We start from the raw sequence: 18,024 nt of genomic DNA, 5'->3' as shown, positions 1-18,024 counted from the left end.
TAAAATGTTGTACCGTTTGCTAAAGGGGAAGGTGGGGAAGTGTTGGCTAGTCCTTTCCTCCACTACTTAAAAACATAGGACCCTATGTTACTCAAAATCATTTGAGTAGTGCCTTATTCTGGGTCTGATCCAAAGCTTATTTCAGTTGTTGGGATTGTTTCCATTCACATCAAGGGACTTTGGATCAGGTCCCCTGTGAGTAGATCCGCTGGTTTCAGTTGGACAGCTTGCCGTGCCAGGTGCTACTTAACAGGAAGAAGAGTGGAAGAATCGAACCCAGTGTTAGGAGCTGTGCTGCCCAGGGGGAAAACGTGCAAAGGGTGGGGTTGGGAATATCACAGACACTGTCTCTGCATGTACATTACATCCCTCTATAGTTACCCTGAGACCCGCAGGATTTCTTCACAGGTCTGGCTGTATTAGAGGGCCTCATCTTTGCCGGCTCCAAGATCCCATCCATCAGAGGGGATGATGCTGCAGAAACTGTGGTGTTTCCAGGCTTTTCATATGGGAGGGTCTGATCTTCTCCACTGTACTTAACTTGCATTACTGTGGAGGGAAAGGGGGCACAACAATGTGAGCAAAGCCTTAAATATGTATTTCACATCTAGTTTTTCCTTTATTGCAATCATGTTACTTGAAAAATGCAATTTTAAAAACTGTAGATTATTTTTTTCCTTTTAGAAATATCGGTCTATCTATAAACACACACACAAAAAATGCCAAACACAAATGGAAGGTTAAGGCAATCAATGTTTTACCTATATATGGCACAGAATTTTTCTTTATTTTTTTCTGTGATTGAAATAATTTTTACTGTTTTCCCCATTGGATTGTGTCACCCTCAAATTATGAGGGTATCAAAAGTTATATTGCAGAACAGTTTCATTCCTTAGGCAGAGGTGCTGGCAGCATCTCCTGGCTTGAAGTGGTTTCTATCATATACAGGGTTTATAGTTTGGTTCAATGGCTCTCAGCATCCCCACTGTACAAATTGTTCCAGAAACCTGGTCCTTAGGGCTAGATTGCTGCTGTCTCTTATGCAGCTGTACAGCGGCAGGGAAGGGAGTGAGGAACCTTTGTCCACCCTTTCACTGCCTGGGTAAGGGCTGGCCAGAATTCCAGCCTCTGCACTGCATGGTCTTGAGAAGCACCTTCCAAGAGCAGCTCACCCAGAAGGAGTAGGTGGAGGAATGGGTCAGTTTCCACAAATTTCCCTTTTAAAAACCCTTTTGAAAAAAGTTCCAAAATTGTCAGATTTTGAACTTTTTGAAATGAAGTTCTCTTTTTCAGTTTGAAATTTATAGTTTAAAAAAAATCAAAACTGAAATTAAGCCATGTCAGAATTACTGAGGAAAAAAAAAGTGTTTTGGTTGATCTGAACTGAATTTTTTTAAAATTTATTTTCAGTTCACAAACATTTTCAGTATTTCAACATTTTGTCCCAGTTCCAGAGGGGAAAAATGTTCAAAATCTCAAAAATGTTTGCAGGACAGAAAACTATTTCCCACCCAGCTCTACTCTTATACAAAAAGGGCCTTACCCTATGAACACTTACCTGAGAGGCATTACACATGCGAGGAGTCTAGTTATTTCTATGGGCCTACTTACATGAGTAAAATTATCTATCAGTACTGTTTCCAATATCAAGCTGAGAACCAGACCATTGCATCACATTGTTCCTCTGTTTCAAGGAATAACAGGAAACACCTACCTGCGTCAGTCCTTTTCTTTAAATTGAATTCCAAAAGGAATCCCAACACTCCTCAACTGACTTCATGCTATCTATCATATTTTAAAAGCTCTACCAGTTTTATTGATTTGCACTAACAAAATATTGAAAACTCCAGTGACCCCACAATGAGCTGTGCAACCTGGGCCCTGAACCCGTTTTCCTAACTGGGAAGGATTTAGAGGATTATATTACAACATGGGGTTCCAATGCCATCCTATCGATAACCCATGGCTTTCTGCTACCATGCAGTTGTTGGCAGAGAAGGCTGGCATGGTATCCTACATCCAAGCAGTCCCTGCCTCCCCTGCATTGTGAAATGGCATTCAAGGGCAATTTGACCCAAAAGGTAACTGTAAAGTTACAACATCTGTTAGCAATGAACCAAGAGCAACATCAGAACAAGACACATCCATCAATATCAGATCATACATACAACCAGTTAAGGAGGGTGCAAGAAGAAGATACTGCATCTATAAGTATAAGTCAAACTGTGGGTGTTGTGACAAAGTTCCTCCTCCAAAGTCCCTCCTTGGTGGGTCTTGCACTTATTGGAGGATTTGCTCACCTTGGAGCTTCACGGCAGCCCTCAGTTTGGCCGTTTTCATGAACCCTGAGTCCAGATCAACTCCTCCTGTGTCTGACCAGGAGTTGGGAGGTTTGGGGGGAATCCAGGCCCGCCCTCTACTCCAGATTCCAGCCCAGGGCCCTGTGGACTGCAGCTGTCTAGAGTGCCTCCTGGAACAGCTGTGCGACAGCTACAACTCCCTGGGCTACTTCCCCATGGCCTCCTCCCAACACCTTCTTTATTCTCACCATAGGATCTTCCTCCTGGTGTCTGATAATGCTTGTACTCCTCAGTCCTCCAACAGTACGCATTCTCACTCTCAGCCCCTAGCGCCTCTTGCTCCCAGCTCCTTACATGCGCACCACAAACTGAAGTGAGCTCCTTTTTAAATCCAGGTGCCCCTGATTAGCCTGCCTTAATTGATTCTAGCAGCTTCTTGATTGGCTGCAGATGTTCTAAGCAGCCTGTCTTAATTGTCTTCAGAAGGTTCCTGATTGTTCTGGAACCTTCCCTGTTACCTTACCCAGGGAAAAGGGACCTACTTAACCTGGGGCTAATATATCTGCCTTCTATTACTCTCCTTTAGCTATCTGGCCCGACCCTGTCACAATGTATATTAAGGACTTAACTCAGTTTGAAGCATGCTGCCCAAATTTGTGGCTACTACAAATAAAGCATCTTTAGATCTCAGATGGGCCATTATATTTATCCTTTATGGCATGCATAAAAAATATTTACGGTCTGTATGGTGAATATATTATGAGATAATTTTTGTGGACATGTTTCTGTTCCTTATAGACATGGAAGGATGCCTTTGGAGCCATCCCATTTTTTTCATATTTAGGAGATGTACTAGATCCAGAATGAAAATCCATGAGAAAACTTAATTAGTGGAGTAAAATTTAGTGCACTTGCCCTACAGCCAGTTTTTACATCACAGCAGCTTTGCTGTTTACGTTTTTTCCCCCTAAGTACTAAAAATTAAAGTTGATCAAGTTATGGACTTAATCACATAACAAAATTAGGTAGTAATCTCATATTTCGTACATTCTTAAAAAGAATCAAATAATCTTAAATGCTAAAAAAAAATGGAACTACTCACTCGAGTAAGGGTCTACAGAATCTGGCCCCTTTTTGCCAAGTTTCAGCCCAAAGCAAATTTTACAGTCAAGATATAAACTTGTAAAAATGGGTTTATAATGGAAATGCTGACACAACTTTACCCATAGAGGCTATGAGCTGCACTATGCTATAATCCAGCCATGCTGTTTTGACAGCAGGTATACAATAATGTAATACAAGCCTGAAGCACTTTTAGCTAAGTGTATCAAATATGGACCTAATTTTCTTCATATAGTCATTCATATTAAAAATATATTGTGCGCGGATACAAAGATCAAGACATTTTCTCTCCTACTCGCTTGTATAAGACATATATATGTGAAATTCCACAACAAATAGGCAGAGTGTTAAATTGCTGAGGTGGTGTTTCTTAAAATGTTTTTGTCAGCCACCCTTTACTGAACAATACCATAAGAGCGATATATCCTTCAGAGTGTTAATATGTAACCAGAACAAACAGAGGACATAGCAAAGGTGGAGAAAAGTTAGATATATAAGCAAGAAAAAGTGAGTTATTGATTTTATTGACTGGCCTGTTAACTTCTGACATTGCAATAAAGCCTTATTTATTTGTGTACAGAAGACTCAATTACATAGATACATATCATTTTAACAACTGGGTTATTTACAGGAGAATTGCAGCTTCATAAATAAAATAGACCTGAATTTCTCAAGCAGATGTTTATCCATTGTTACCATTTAGGGAGTTGTGATGTCCACAGATACTCTTCAGAGAAAAGTAATTAGAATGCATTACATGAAAGCAAACTATTATAACAGTACAAAGGGGGTACTTGCTACATATACTAAAACGTACAAGAGATGTTCGGTATGGCAACCAAACTGAAATCTACAGTAATATTGCATCCTGTTTACCTTATGTATGAGGGAATTTACAAGAAGAGTGTTAATTGTACACAGTATATTAAAGGTTGCAGTGGTGGAGGGGGGGTTCTAGCACTTGTTTTCAATACTATTTTAATTGAAAAGATCTTTAGCATGATTATAACTGATGTAGCTTCTAATTTTTAATTTTTTAATTTGTCTGGCTTAAATTTAACTTTTCCTTTGAGGCTAAATCCACTGGATGAGCTACTATTTCCCTATTTATCTTCAGTTTGCCATAGCATCTCTCTGGTATCTAAGGGGAAATGCTTAACTGAGCTTATAATGTAACTGGCAGACTGGATGGCTACTAACAGAAAGATTTGTTAGTGGCTAAAGGTTGATAGTAACCAAAAGTTTTCTAACGGGTGGTAGCCTTTTCTAAATGAACATTCCGTGGATTCAGGCCAGGGAATTGTCAGTTTTAGCATCTTTCAGAGGCGCTACATTTCCCCAAATTGTAAAGTTACTTAACAAATAAAATAAAAAATGTAGGGCCAGATCCTCAGCCCCACTAATTCTCCTTTGTGCCATGCTGATGATGCAAAGAGGACATAAAGTTGTCCTAAGTTGGAAGGTGAGGCTTCCTTCAACACAGGGGAACCCCACCTGGCATAAAGTCCAGAGTATGCAGGCTCTGTGTCACTTCTCCTTACCCGCTAGCATAGGAGCTGTGTTAGGGAAGGAGGGGGATGTGTCTGGAGCATGCTGCATTTGGACCATCCCTGCCAGTGTAATCTATTTTAGATACTTATATGACTCTTGTTATTGTAAATTCTGAGGCCCTCACAACCTTTGAAGTACTTATCCTCACAACACACTTGCAAAGTGCTGTTATCCCCCTTTTACAGAGGCACAGAGAGACCAAGTGGCTTGCCTAACGTCACACAGGAAGTCTTTAGTAGAGTTGGGAATTGAACCTCCGTTTCCTGAGTCTGAGATCAGCACCTTAACCATTGGACCATCCTTCTCTTAGGGTTGGCTATTACAAGCGGGAGAACTTCAGAGAAATCTTGAGACTACTCAAAACTATGCCAAATCGGTTCCCATGTACCCCTATGACCAGGGAGGGTAAGAGAGGGTGGCAGAAGGGTGATGGAAAGCACCTTTGCTCCCCATTTCAGGTGTGCCAAGCAATGCTCTGGCATATCTGAGGCTCTGACCCCTTAATTTCTGTGAATAGAGGGATAAGGCACATAGATTTGCTTTTTTTCTAAAAATGACGTGGTCTGAGCTCAGATTATACAGTTCTTATCAAAATGCGGAATAAAAAAAAGAGTATCTTCTTTGAAACCACATTTTCTAATGTATGTGTACAAGGAAGTAATTATTTATTTTTTTGTCCAACTCCAAATTATGTTTAGTAGGCACGTATGCACAGTCTGAGATCTGACATAATCCTTAAAATAAATAATATGACAAATGGAAGTTGATGCTGGTTTTGTGTTGCTGTGTAATGGAGTTAGAATAATGACAGGACAATAATATAATAGAATACCATGAAGCCCTCACTCTACTTGACTTTAAGTGGAACTAAAATCTTAGAAATGAGAGGACAATAAAATAATGCTTTGTAAAAAGGATAAAAGAATAATGTTACCTAAGTCTATTAGTGACATAACACACTATGAATGCACTTAAATTAATAGCATCTTTTACCAGTAGATATTTTTCAATTACTGTAATGCTGAAAAAATAAACAGACCAGTAATACATAAAAAGGGATATAAAAATCTGATTTGTAAAAATCTGATCTCAGGCATTTTCATGGATTGGAAACTGTAGATCAATTTATATATTCCATAGCATTTAATCCCATTAGTAAGTATCATGGTGCCCTCTCTCACTCTTTGAAGAAAGTTGTCTGTCACTTGGTATTTTGGCAAGGCTAAATTGTGCATCTTTTTTTGCTTATTTCCTGCCTGCACAACATGTTGTTACAGAGAGGTCTTGCCATGACAAGGTGTTACTAACCAGAGGATTTTTCACTGCGATACCACACATTTCATGCATTATGACTGTTGGGGGATATGCCTGCTATCTGCAAAGCTTTTTAACCCTATACAATGCCCCCTGTTCCTGAATCCTTCCTCCAGGACTAATCCTTTACCTATGGAAGTTGGTGGGAGTTTTGCCATTGGCTGAAGAGGACTCAAGATCAAGCCCAATTACAGGAATGATGTCAGAGATTTTTGTAACACACTTTTTTCACATCTGTATTCCCCCACATCTTTTTTTGCATATCAGTAGCATATGATTAGGAAACACAACTTTGAGTTCCCACACAAGCCTTTCGAGTGCAACTCTCTAATAAATACCTTCCCAGATTTTTCAAGCATGCAGACTGTTCTTTGGGTCTTTTGGTATATCTAACGGTTGGGTTTACAATGAGAATAAACAACTCTTGCTGCATTTTTAACCTCAACTCAACCAGACTCAAGCTTAGATAATGAACCCAGCCTGCAATCGAATGGTCCTAAAAAGCAGACAAACTAGAAGTATTTGGGAATTCCTCATGAAATCCCACTGTAAATAAATGCTTCAATGGATTTGGGACACTAATAAACAGTCCCAAGTTAGTTTCAGGCCAAAAACTACAAGATCTTGAGACACTCATACTTACTGCACTTGAAACATTCATAGTTCCTGCAACCACTTTCATTTGAAACAATGGCACATCGTGAGATCTTGTTATGGGTATCAAACAGGTGAGCCAGATTTCTGGAGGCAGTGAGGGTTTAGAATTTTGTGGGTGGGAATCTTCAGTAGTGCATTTGTGGCTATCTATTTCTAATGTAGCCTTTTAGCTTGTAATTTAGGTGGATCTGGGAGCCTGGTCTCATGTCTACAGAGCTGCTGCGGCTCCCCTGGCTCTCTGCTAGGCTCCTACAGTATGCATCTCTGGGGCTTTCAAGAGTCTCAATAAAGTCTGAACAACCTGTAATGAGACTCTTGATGGAGCAGCCCCGGAGGGCTGCAGAAAGGCCATAGCAGAGAGGGAGAAATTGTCAAAAACAATGCGGGGATGAGACCAGACGAGTGGACTCAACAATGAAAGCTGCAGTTTCATAAGCCACCATCACATGACCATGATCCCAAGTTAGAACAGTCTGGAGGAAGTGTGGGGTCAAGCAATTCCAAAAGGAAAAGAAAATCACTTCCAAACCAAAGTAAAACTTTGTAAAGGTTTAGGAAGGTTTTCCAGAGCTTCTGACTTCTACTTCAAGCATATTTCAGAACTCTTTTTGCCATCTCTAGTCTTTACTACAACCCTGAATAAATCACAACTTTTTTTAACGGGGTTCCTTTAGGTAGCTTCAGGGATGAGTAGTAAAGCACAGGCGGGGTGGGGGGAGTGAGGTTGTGACACCCCAGAGGGAACTCTGGGAAGCGTTCTGCCTCAGATATCGCACAGGATTTGTGGGAGTGCCAAAATGGGAGCATGCCAAGGTTCAAGGTTGGGAGCATGGAGCTGTTGTCCTCCAAAACAGCATGTCACTTGTGATGGAAAACGCAACATGAATTATTGCTCTCTGTTCCCTTTCCTGGAATCCCAGCCCAATATCAAATTATATGACCCGCTTGTACTCCATCTGCATGCCTAAACTGATGTTCCATGCTGTATCTCTTTAACTTTGTTTAGCATAAGAGGGATCTTGCACATCGGAGCTGATTGCTGTAGTTAGCATGGCTTCTGCTGAGAGGTGGGTCTGTAGGAGTTGTAAATGCAGGTGCTTTTATTGGATTTAAATGTACGTTGCATCTCTTATTCAGAGATTCTCTACTAACTGCACCACACTCACTGCAGCTCCCTTAACACATTCACTCAGGATTGGTAGGACACTCAAGTTATTTTATATTTTTGCAGCATCTTTTCTCCCTACACAATTTTTTTAAAAAATTCCAAACAGGATGTTGGAGTTCAGAATTTCACTCGCTAGGTTGAATGAGGCTTGTGGCTTTCCCCCTTGGGAGTGAATCAGTCATCGGAACTTTTGAAAACAAAATATCTAAATCAGGCGAGGCAGTAAAATATTCTTGTGCACAGACAAACACACCCCATGCGAATGTTTATGTATACCAATTGTTGTATATCAAAATGGTCTGATGCCGGTAGCTAAACCAATAATGAGTGAATTGTACAGGTCCTCCCAGACAAATGGCAGTGCAAATCTGTATAATGTCCAACACCATCATATAGTCAGTTTTGTTTGGGAGGGCTAGAGTTAAGGGCTGCGGATGGTTGGGAAGCTTGTTACAGGGGGAGGGGTGCTTCTGTCCTGTAGACCAAGTAAATACATGTGTATAAATGCCATAAACATCATAAGGAAATGGTAGATGCCAATTAAAAAAAACAGTAGCAGTTCCTCCAAATAGATGTGCTCTCTTTGGCATTTAGTAAGCTTGCAGGGATTGAAAGAAAAGGAAGTTTAATTTAAAGAAGCCTCCTGCCCTGCTTAGCTAGGGATCAGCTGCCCAACATGAAATAATAATGCATTCAATCGTCCATCTTCTAATAAGTAACCTTTATCATCACTGCATTCACCAGCACTAACAGCAAGCAGTGGGTATGAAATGTTGTATGAATTCAGGGAAAACTGATAGGATCTTTCTGACCTTAATGTGATTATCTTTGTGCTAATGCATACAGTAGAGAAGAAACCACAACACTCAATATGAAGGGTCCAATTCATAAAAAATGCATGTACCATTAACAGGGGATATTTATGCACTGTAGTTACAGGGTGAAAAAAGTGAAATGAGCCCATTTTGAATAAAGAACATGCTTTTGCAATTATATCCCTTCCCCTTGTCTGCAGTAGCAATGCTTCTTTTCTCATGTGAAGCATGTCAAATGCAAAAATAATTGATATAAGGTCTAACAATAAAACATAAGTTTATTTTAATAAATGATTTCAGTTAGCGAAAGAAAGGGGACAGAGGGAAAGGGATGGAGGAGGAAGAAAGAGGAAAAAGAAGAGAGAGGAAGACGCAGCCCCAATGGGCTCATGCTCTGGGAGTCCACCAAAGTATTCCACAATCCCACGGGCCAACTTCCTTTGTCCTTTGTCAAGTATGGTGAACAGTCAAGTTTCCCACACTGCGCCGTGAACAAAGGGCTAGAGTGGCCACATTTTGGAAAGGCACTAGGAAGTGTGGGATACGGGTTGTTGGACTCTGTCCCACATAATGTCGTGTAGACACTGGAGCCCCAGGTTGGGACATATGGGTTCAACAGTTCCTAACCCAGAGTTACAAATAAGTGTAGATTCTCAAGCCCTAGGTTAACAAATCCAGGATCTGCTAACTTGAGTTCTACTAACCCTGGGCTTAGATTCCAGTGTAGATCATACTCTGTGAGATATTATCTGTGATGTGAATCACTTTCATAAACTAATATGCATTATTACAAGTCACGTACCTCACAGTGTTGTAGGCCTGATTCAGCAAGGTGCATAAACGTGTGCCAAGCATGTGACTAGTCCCGTAGATTTCCGTGGGTTTACTCACACATCCCAAATCAGGTATATGCTTTAGTGCCTTGCTGAACTGGAGCCTTTTGGAGACCATGATGTTTCCCACGAAGAACAAGAGGACGATACAAAGATCCCTGCGTAGTCAAAGGCAAGCTGGATTTGAAATCTGTGGCAGTCTGCAAATTATGCAACAGCTCTATTTACATTTTAAGGTGTAGGGGTTTAATTAATTAAATACGAAATTTAATGATAAAATGAGCACATCAGCCCTGAGGTGTTTATTTGGATATTATATACAATTTATTTTTTGCTCTCGTATTTTCAGTTTTGGAGATGCCAGAGACATTTGTGTTGACAGTGCCTAGCTGCATCATAGATGTTTTCAGGGGTAAACTGGGAAAGGGGCTATTGGACTTTTGGTGACTGTGGAGGTGCGGGGGGCAATTTTCTATTAAAGTGATTGGCAGTGAAACAGTTAACAGTATTGACATTTAAATGTCATTTTAGGTTTCATAGTTAACAAGCCATTGATATGAATTGGGCAATTTGCTCCCCTCAAAGCTATTGTTTCAAGCTGTCTGCAGATTCAGGAAGCAACACTACAAGGACTCAGTTGGCTTGTATTTTTACAGGTTCTTGGTAGGGGTAGAAATATTTTTCTATATGAAAGCTCAGAATTTGGAGCCCAATTTTGCAGCAAGTGGTGAATTCCAGAGCAAGTACTGTGGAATCATGGGCACGAAAGAACCTTTGATGTGGGCCAGCCCATGTGCTGAGTCAGTTTCATGCCTGCTCTTGGTCAATTTTATAACTGGCATTGTAGGAATACAGTTTCTGGCCCCTAAATTAAATAGAAGCATTCCAGGTGTAAGCATGTAACCTTCTGTGAGTGATGCATTATAATAATTTAATTTCTCGGCCTGAGTGTAATTTTTACCAGTGAAAGTCAGGAGTTACACCAGTGTAAAATTGATGTGAGAGAGGAAGACTAGGCCCTTTGACTGAATTTGTCAGCACCTCAGTGCAGATCAGCAGAAGACCTCAGCTTTTTCTGCTGACTATTAGAATCATACCAATGACATATAAAGGCCCTGTGCACCATCCATAGCCATCTCTTTACTGAGGCTTTACAGTGAGGTGATTTGGATTTGGAAGAGCCACCAGCCTATGGGCCCAATCCTGTGAGGTGCTGAGGCAGTGGAAGTTGAGGATGCTCAACACTTATAAGCTGGGGTTCGAAACAATAGGTTGATTAATTGGTTGGGGATGCTGAGGGTTTTTTTTCCTTTTAACAAGCTTGATTCTGCTGACCTTTCTCATGACAATGAAGTTTTGTGTGAGTGAAGCCTGCTGGATCAGGCTACCCTATGGTAGATTTTGGTTTTATTATTATTATTTGTTTGTTTGTATTACTGTAGGACCTAGGAGCTCTAGTCATTGATCAGGACCCGTCTGTATTAGGTGCTTCACAAACAGAATAAAAGACCACGGGGGGGGAGGGGGTGAAAGCTCCCTGTGAATGGGGTGGTGGAGATGTGGATGGGGAATTGAGGAGAGGTCCTGAGACTTGGCTGCGGGGTGCCAGCTTCAGGCTGGGAAGGAGAGTCCTGGGACTTCTACCTGCCCCCTATCCCTTCTAGGTTCCATTCCCTACTCTCCAACCTGATCTTGAGTCCCAGAGCAGCTGCTTCAGCCCCACAGGGTCCACTCCTCCTTCCGCCATCCCCCCCAACCTCCTCCATGTTTGCATGAGTTTACCTGAGAGCAGAGTTCCCAGAGTATTTCCATTGCAGGGGCTAGCCCCCTGCCTCCCCTCTCCTGAAAAAGAGAGTCCCTGCCCCAAAGAGCTTACAAATTATGGCTCCATCTCCGCAGGTGCTGAGTTCCCTCAACGTCCACTGAAGTCAAGCAGAGTTGGGGAAACTCCACTTTCAACACCTCATAGGACTGTGTTTTACTTTGCATGTTGTCTGTTTCTGCTGCTACTTGTTGGCAATACTAGATTTAGGGGTTTTTCTATTTCTATTGATCATATTGTTTTAGATCTAAACGTCTATAGGCTTGGACAATGGGCGTATGCTTTTATAGATATTGACTTAAAATAATGAAATACTCTTGTAGTACCATGCGTAAGCATAGATTATATTTTTGTTTTCATAGTTAGGTTTGTAAAATCATATTTTATACATGAGTAGACTGAATCTCAGTGGAGTCAGTACTGCAGTTTATTAACTTTGGATATTTAAATATATCACATCAAGTATTTCTAATACATTTTTGTAAGACAAAACAGAATGGTGAAGAAGAAACAACCCTGCTCTTACCTTCCAATTGTAAGTCACATTGACTGTGAGAACAATTAAAATTAATTATGTGGATAGCAAGGTAGGGTTGGAACCAATGTTTCCTCGAATTTTTGACAGGCTGTGTGTGCAAAAATTTTCTTCTGTGCAAATTTTTGAAGCAGAGTTCAAATTTGTGCACCATGAGGCAAATGTGCCCAAGCGAGTAAAATGCGAACAATGTCAAAAGTCGCCTTTAAATGATATTTCGGCCTGGCTCCGATGTAGTATTTCATTTTTTGTGTGTGCGGTGTTTCGCCGTGTGTGTGGGGTTTAGGATCTGTGTGCACGCGCGCACACCTTAGAGGGAACAGGGGTTGGAACTGAGCATTTTAATATGTTTAGTTGCTTGAAATGCTAGTTTCTTTATTTACGTTATATTCACATGTAGCTGCCTTACTGTTATGGTAGGGTAAAATAACGTTTATTTTCAGAATCTATTTGGCTCTGTTAGTGCAAAACTTTATTATTGTAGTTAGCTGAATTATAAAAGTTAGGCTTTGAAAAATCAACAAAACCAAAGTTTTCAGGAAAGATGGTCCAGTAGAAGGGAAGGATTGTCCAGTGGTTAGGGTGCTAGTCTGGGACTTGTTGGATCTGGATTCTTTGCTTTGCTATAGGTCAGTGACTTAGCCTTTCTCTGCCTCAGTTCCCCATCTGTGCATGAGAATGGCAGAACTTTCCTACGTCACAGGGGTGCTGTGAAGATAAATACATTATAAGACTGTGAGATGCTCCATGCTATGGTATTGGGGGGCACAGAAGCCACCTAAGTGTGGTAAACAGTCTAAGACCTGGCTAGAACTGATGCTGATTTCGTCACCATCATCTCACCTACGGTTAGCAGGCCTTTGCTAGTCTGATTGTGGAGCTCAGTCCCCACTGACATCTACCCTGGTTCGTCTCTCCTCACTTTTCAAAAACAGTTGAACAAGTTTTTATTTCAAAAGCGTTTTATGAGTGGCAATAGGAGTATTTAGTATCGCGCAGAGGCCCCAACTGAGATCCTGACCCGTAGCTGTTGGACAGACACGTAGTAAGAGATGGTCCTGAAGTTATTACAGTCTAAATAGACAGGACAGATGGAGAAGAGAACTGAATTTCCACATTGTCATACGGGAATCCATGACTGAATCAGGAATTGAAACCAGACCACCAGTCCAGTGCCTTTAACAATAAAAACATACCTCTTATTAAAACCACACTTAGCACCCCACTAATTCCCTTTCTCTTCCATCTTTTTCCTCTTCTTTTCTTTACTGCCTCTTTGTTTATTTGGTTTTTTAAGAGGGTTGTTTTACGTTATGTTTTCATAATAGTTTCATTTGTTTTTTTTTGTCATGCACTCCAAACACCTTGACAGGTGAGGGGCTGCTTTAATAATTAATTTGGTATTAATAATAACATTTATTAATTATTAAAACTGTATCTAGGTTGGTGCTTGTGTCCTGGCAGCAGCTCCCCAGACTGTTAGCATGGTATTATTGAGCATGCTGTCTGAGCCTGCCTGTGAGAGCGGCTCCGCTAGTAAACCTGTGCTCCAGCTCCCCTCCTGTGCACAAGATTGTTCCTATTTTCAAAATGGACCATCCCACCCATCATCTCTACTCTCCCTCAGCCCAAATGCCACAGCTTTCATGTACCAGGGAGGAGACAGATCACCCCGAATGACATTGGACAAGGTGATCAGTCACCCTCCCTACAAGTGTAATTAGACTTGTACATTCACATAGACTATAAGGTCAGAAGGGACCATCACGATCATCTAGTCTGACCTCCTGAAGATTGTGGAGGACATAGGTGAGGACACAACCTCCCCTAAACATCAACATGGGAAGAGGGGATAGCTGACCCAGGTGTGGTACTTTATTTATTTGGATTTTCAAAATTGGGAAAGGAAAAAAGATGAGAATAATACCTAGCTCTTATCTAATACTTTCCAGCAGTAGATCTCAAAGCGCTTTATAAAGGAGATCTGTATCATCATCTCAATTTTACAGATGGGGAAACTGAGGCACGGGACTGTAACGTGGATGTGTCTTGCCCAAGCTCGCGTAGTGGCAGAGGCCGGAAAAGAACCCAGGCCCCTAACTCGTAGGCTGATGCTTTATCCACTAGGCTACACGGCCTCCCTCATGTGAGAAGGATTTAAGTCCAGAGCACTCATGCCATTACTTTCATCCCAATATCAGAGTTGGCTAGAAGGCCTGCCCATTCACAAGATCTTTTTCTATAGGGGCAGAGAGCCTGGTGCGCTTGCATATGGGGAGAGATAGTAGCTCCTGCTTAGTAGCCAGTCACTTAATATGTGCAGGGAACCCTGCAAACAGCAGCCAGAGCTGATCTCACACTGCTAACCATTTCTGTTATAGTCCCTTTCTGTTGTTATACTGCCTTATACTCACAGAGGTGTTCCAAGGCTTAATGAATTCATGTCTGTAAAGGGCAGTGATATCCTTGTGAAAGGACTGTACAGTTGTTGAAGTTGATCTAACAAGAGGTAGTGGCATGAATCCAGACATTGGAAAAATAACACTTTGGCAAATCTTTTTAAAATAGCCAAGGTCCCATTTGCCTAGGGAGGTCACTGAGCCAGCAACAATAAATGATTTAAGAGCCACTGAATTAAAACAGAGGGGAGAGGACAATCCAGAGCTTGTGTGGAAGGACAGGCTAGAAATCTTGCTGCTAGATAATAACCTACGATGGCTTTCCGGTCCATCATCTATGATTCTGTGAATCACAAACAGTAAATATAACATGAGGTACTCTCAGTACTTGGTTTTGTTAGCTGAATTCTTCTAGCATGGCAGAATCTGCCCTGCTAATTCAGAGAAATAATACTGTAGGGAAGGAATGAATCATAGCGTTCTACAAACATTTTGTGGCTGTATTTTGCCTTCCTGGATGTCTGTGCCTGGGCTTATCACTGAAGATAATAGGTGGCAGAGAACAACTTCTGTTTGCTTGGGTGATGCAGTGGAACCTCCAATCACCCAGAAATTCTTGCTCTGCCACATTTACTCACTGCTCAGCCAACAAGCTGCAGATTTCCCTCCTGACTTTGAAAGAAAACTTGAGCCTGGAGTGGCTGCTGTAGCAGATAGATTAGGAGATGGGCCTATAAAACTAAGTACACTACATGTGTATGAGAAAAATAAATATGGGCATGAGGGGAAACATGCCTTTTTGATCCTGAAAAGACAGCATGCATAATTTCATGTGGAGACTGTGTAAGACCTCATTCATACACTGAAATTGTATGCCATTTCAATGAGACTCCTAAACTGTGTGGAAAGTGAGCTGGAAGAAGCAGGCACAACATTCATGCACTGGAATAAAAACAGATGCAGTGTCTTGAATAAACAGCAATATAAAATGAATGAAATCCTATTTGATTGCAATTAATGCAATGCAATAAGAAAACGACATAATTAATTATAATTTAATAGTACTCTAGTTTTATTGTCTGATTTTGTCTGACACCTTTTGTACAAACTGCTTCTCACAGGATTAAATATTGCAAGTTACATACAGTATACATAACAGAAAATAGTGTTCACTAAATAAAAAATGTATGAAAACGTCATTGGGAACATTCATGAGAGTAAGTGCTGTACAATCAGGCCCTTAATTAATTAAAATAGGATCCTGTACTAATAGACATTTGGTTGTTGCTTTGTACTTTCTCTGAAGCCTTTCCAGGCAAATTCATTGACAGGATACAATATTAGGAACTTGTTTCAGTAATATCATAGTCCAAGACAAAGCTCTAACTTCTTCAAGCAGGCAAACAAAAACAGATATTTAATTTGACCTCAGTGGTGGGCTAGTCAGGATCATGGGACCTGCGTCTTTGATGTAATATCATTCCTTGCATACAGCTGTCGTATGAAGATAAATAAAGAACATGCTGATATGTGGAAATAAGCCTAGGCAAAGTGGTGTTTATTCATAATGGATCTGATCCTGCAGTCCCTGTAGAAGCAGGAGTCATGTTGAAGGCAGTTTGAGTTTTGCCTGAGTGAGGACATTGTTATGCATATAAAAACTCAGATTGTGTACATTTTCACAGTATTGCGCACATCCAGTTAAATTCCATGCTTTCCAAGCATCTCAGATAATAAATCACGCACAAAAAATGTAGTGCCTAAATAGGGTGACCAGGTAGCAAGTGTGAAAAATAGGGACGGGGGTGGGGGGTAATAGGAGCCCATATTAAAAAAAGCCCCAAATATTGGGACTGTCCCTATAAAATTGGGATATCTGGTCACCCTATGCCTAAATCTCTTCATGCACGTTATTAGGCAGTTGTTGGAGTCTTGACCAATTATAATAGGTCAGCTTATTCTAGTTATTAAATGACAGTGGTCATTAAAATGCCAAACCTATTTTGACAGACTTCACTTTATAAAATGTCAAAAAGTCTGTGAGTTTTTATTAGTTGGTTCCAAATCAATTTAGAAATTTCAATAGAACGCTTGTAAATATTCCCAAAGCAATGTCCATTTCTGACTTTCTGTGCACACACAAAAATATTACAAATTAATCAGATTTCTGCATAATGGCTCTGCACATTTATTGCCTAATCCCATTATAAAATGCTGTTGTGATTGACACATCGCGGTAGAGATAGAAGTCAATTGAATAATATGTAGCAGTCAATTTTATTTGTGCCTTAATGTGATGAAGTATTTTTTTCACATTTCCATTATTTATAAGTCTGTCCCCTTGGAGAATATATAGAAGAATTTGTTTTAAATGAGCTGATAATACCTTCTTTAAAATTTATAAGTATGACAGAATCATATCCTTTTTTTCTGTCACAGACCATGGCATGCCAATAAACTGGTTCTGAATTGCCTTGTACTTGCTATTCATAGGACAAACATTGGAAAAGGGGATCTTGTTAAGGTTTACTTAGAATTGGATTTCAACCATCCATCAGAAAAAAAAACTAACAGAACAAAAGCTGCTGTACCGACCAGAAATCCTAAAATTGTATCCAGGAATTTTCTTTATTTAAAACTACAGTGCTCCGGCTGCTGCTTTTCATACTTGCTGCCATTTCCTTCAGATACAGAAACAAACAGTGGGCCTGATCCTGCAGTCCTCCTTGAAGAAGTTGTGAGTCAGTGTGAGTTCTGCCCTAGTCAGGACTGCAGGAGTGAACCTTAAGTTTGAAAGCCGATTGTTGACCTTTTGTTACAGTTATTAGGGTTTGTTTGGTGTTTTTCAAATCTCTTCAGTGATCTTCAGCAGAATCCAGCTAGAGCTACATTGGAAGGTGTTCTGTGCTCAGCGTGTTTGATTCAAGCACATAGTTAGTGCTGGTTTTTGATTGTCTCAGTTGGCACCGAAACACCTTGGTTATGACAAGCTCTGCTTTACCATATATAATTAGAGAACAAGAAGAAAGTGCCATTTAGAAGCATGTTTGCGCTCGGTTTTTGTAATGCCTTTTATCATGAGTGGTACAGGTTTCTCTGCCTCAGATGTGCCCCCTCCCCCCCCCCAAAAAAGAGGTGTTATAAAGTAGATGTGACTTGATTGTGTCCCAGATAATTTTTGCTTTGAGAAATTAGAATAGCTGTTGCTCACCTAAGCTTATAAATGCAATTGCCACACACACACACAGTATTCATGTACTGTGTGTAAATTGATGTATAATGCAATCCACATTAGCTGAGTTGATGATAGCTTCAGTTTCACTGCTGTCAGATTCCAGTATCTCCCTGAATGAGCTGTCTGGCCTGAATGAATGTTAGCATAATTTATGCAGCTGATAAGTGATTTGAGTGCTTGCGTTATTGATAAACCACTTTAGCGTATCATTTTCAGCTTGATGTTACGTGACATCAGAGTAAAATGTAATGGGCTGGTCTCTGGGCTAGATAT

At 40.6% G+C, this 18,024-nt stretch overlaps 1 protein-coding gene across 1 annotated transcript in view; it reads left to right on the top strand.

Moving 5' to 3' along the window:
• The window catches only part of POU6F2 (POU class 6 homeobox 2), a 377,737-nt gene that overhangs the window by 136,988 nt on the left and 222,725 nt on the right, over positions 1-18,024 (top strand). The window lies entirely within an intron of this gene.

The sequence above is a fragment of the Natator depressus genome, chromosome 2, assembly GCF_965152275.1.
Source record: "Natator depressus isolate rNatDep1 chromosome 2, rNatDep2.hap1, whole genome shotgun sequence".
NCBI classification, from domain to species: Eukaryota; Metazoa; Chordata; order Testudines; family Cheloniidae; genus Natator; species Natator depressus.
Note: the sequence above shows the minus strand (reverse complement) of the source record. Positions and strands in the feature narration are given on the sequence as shown.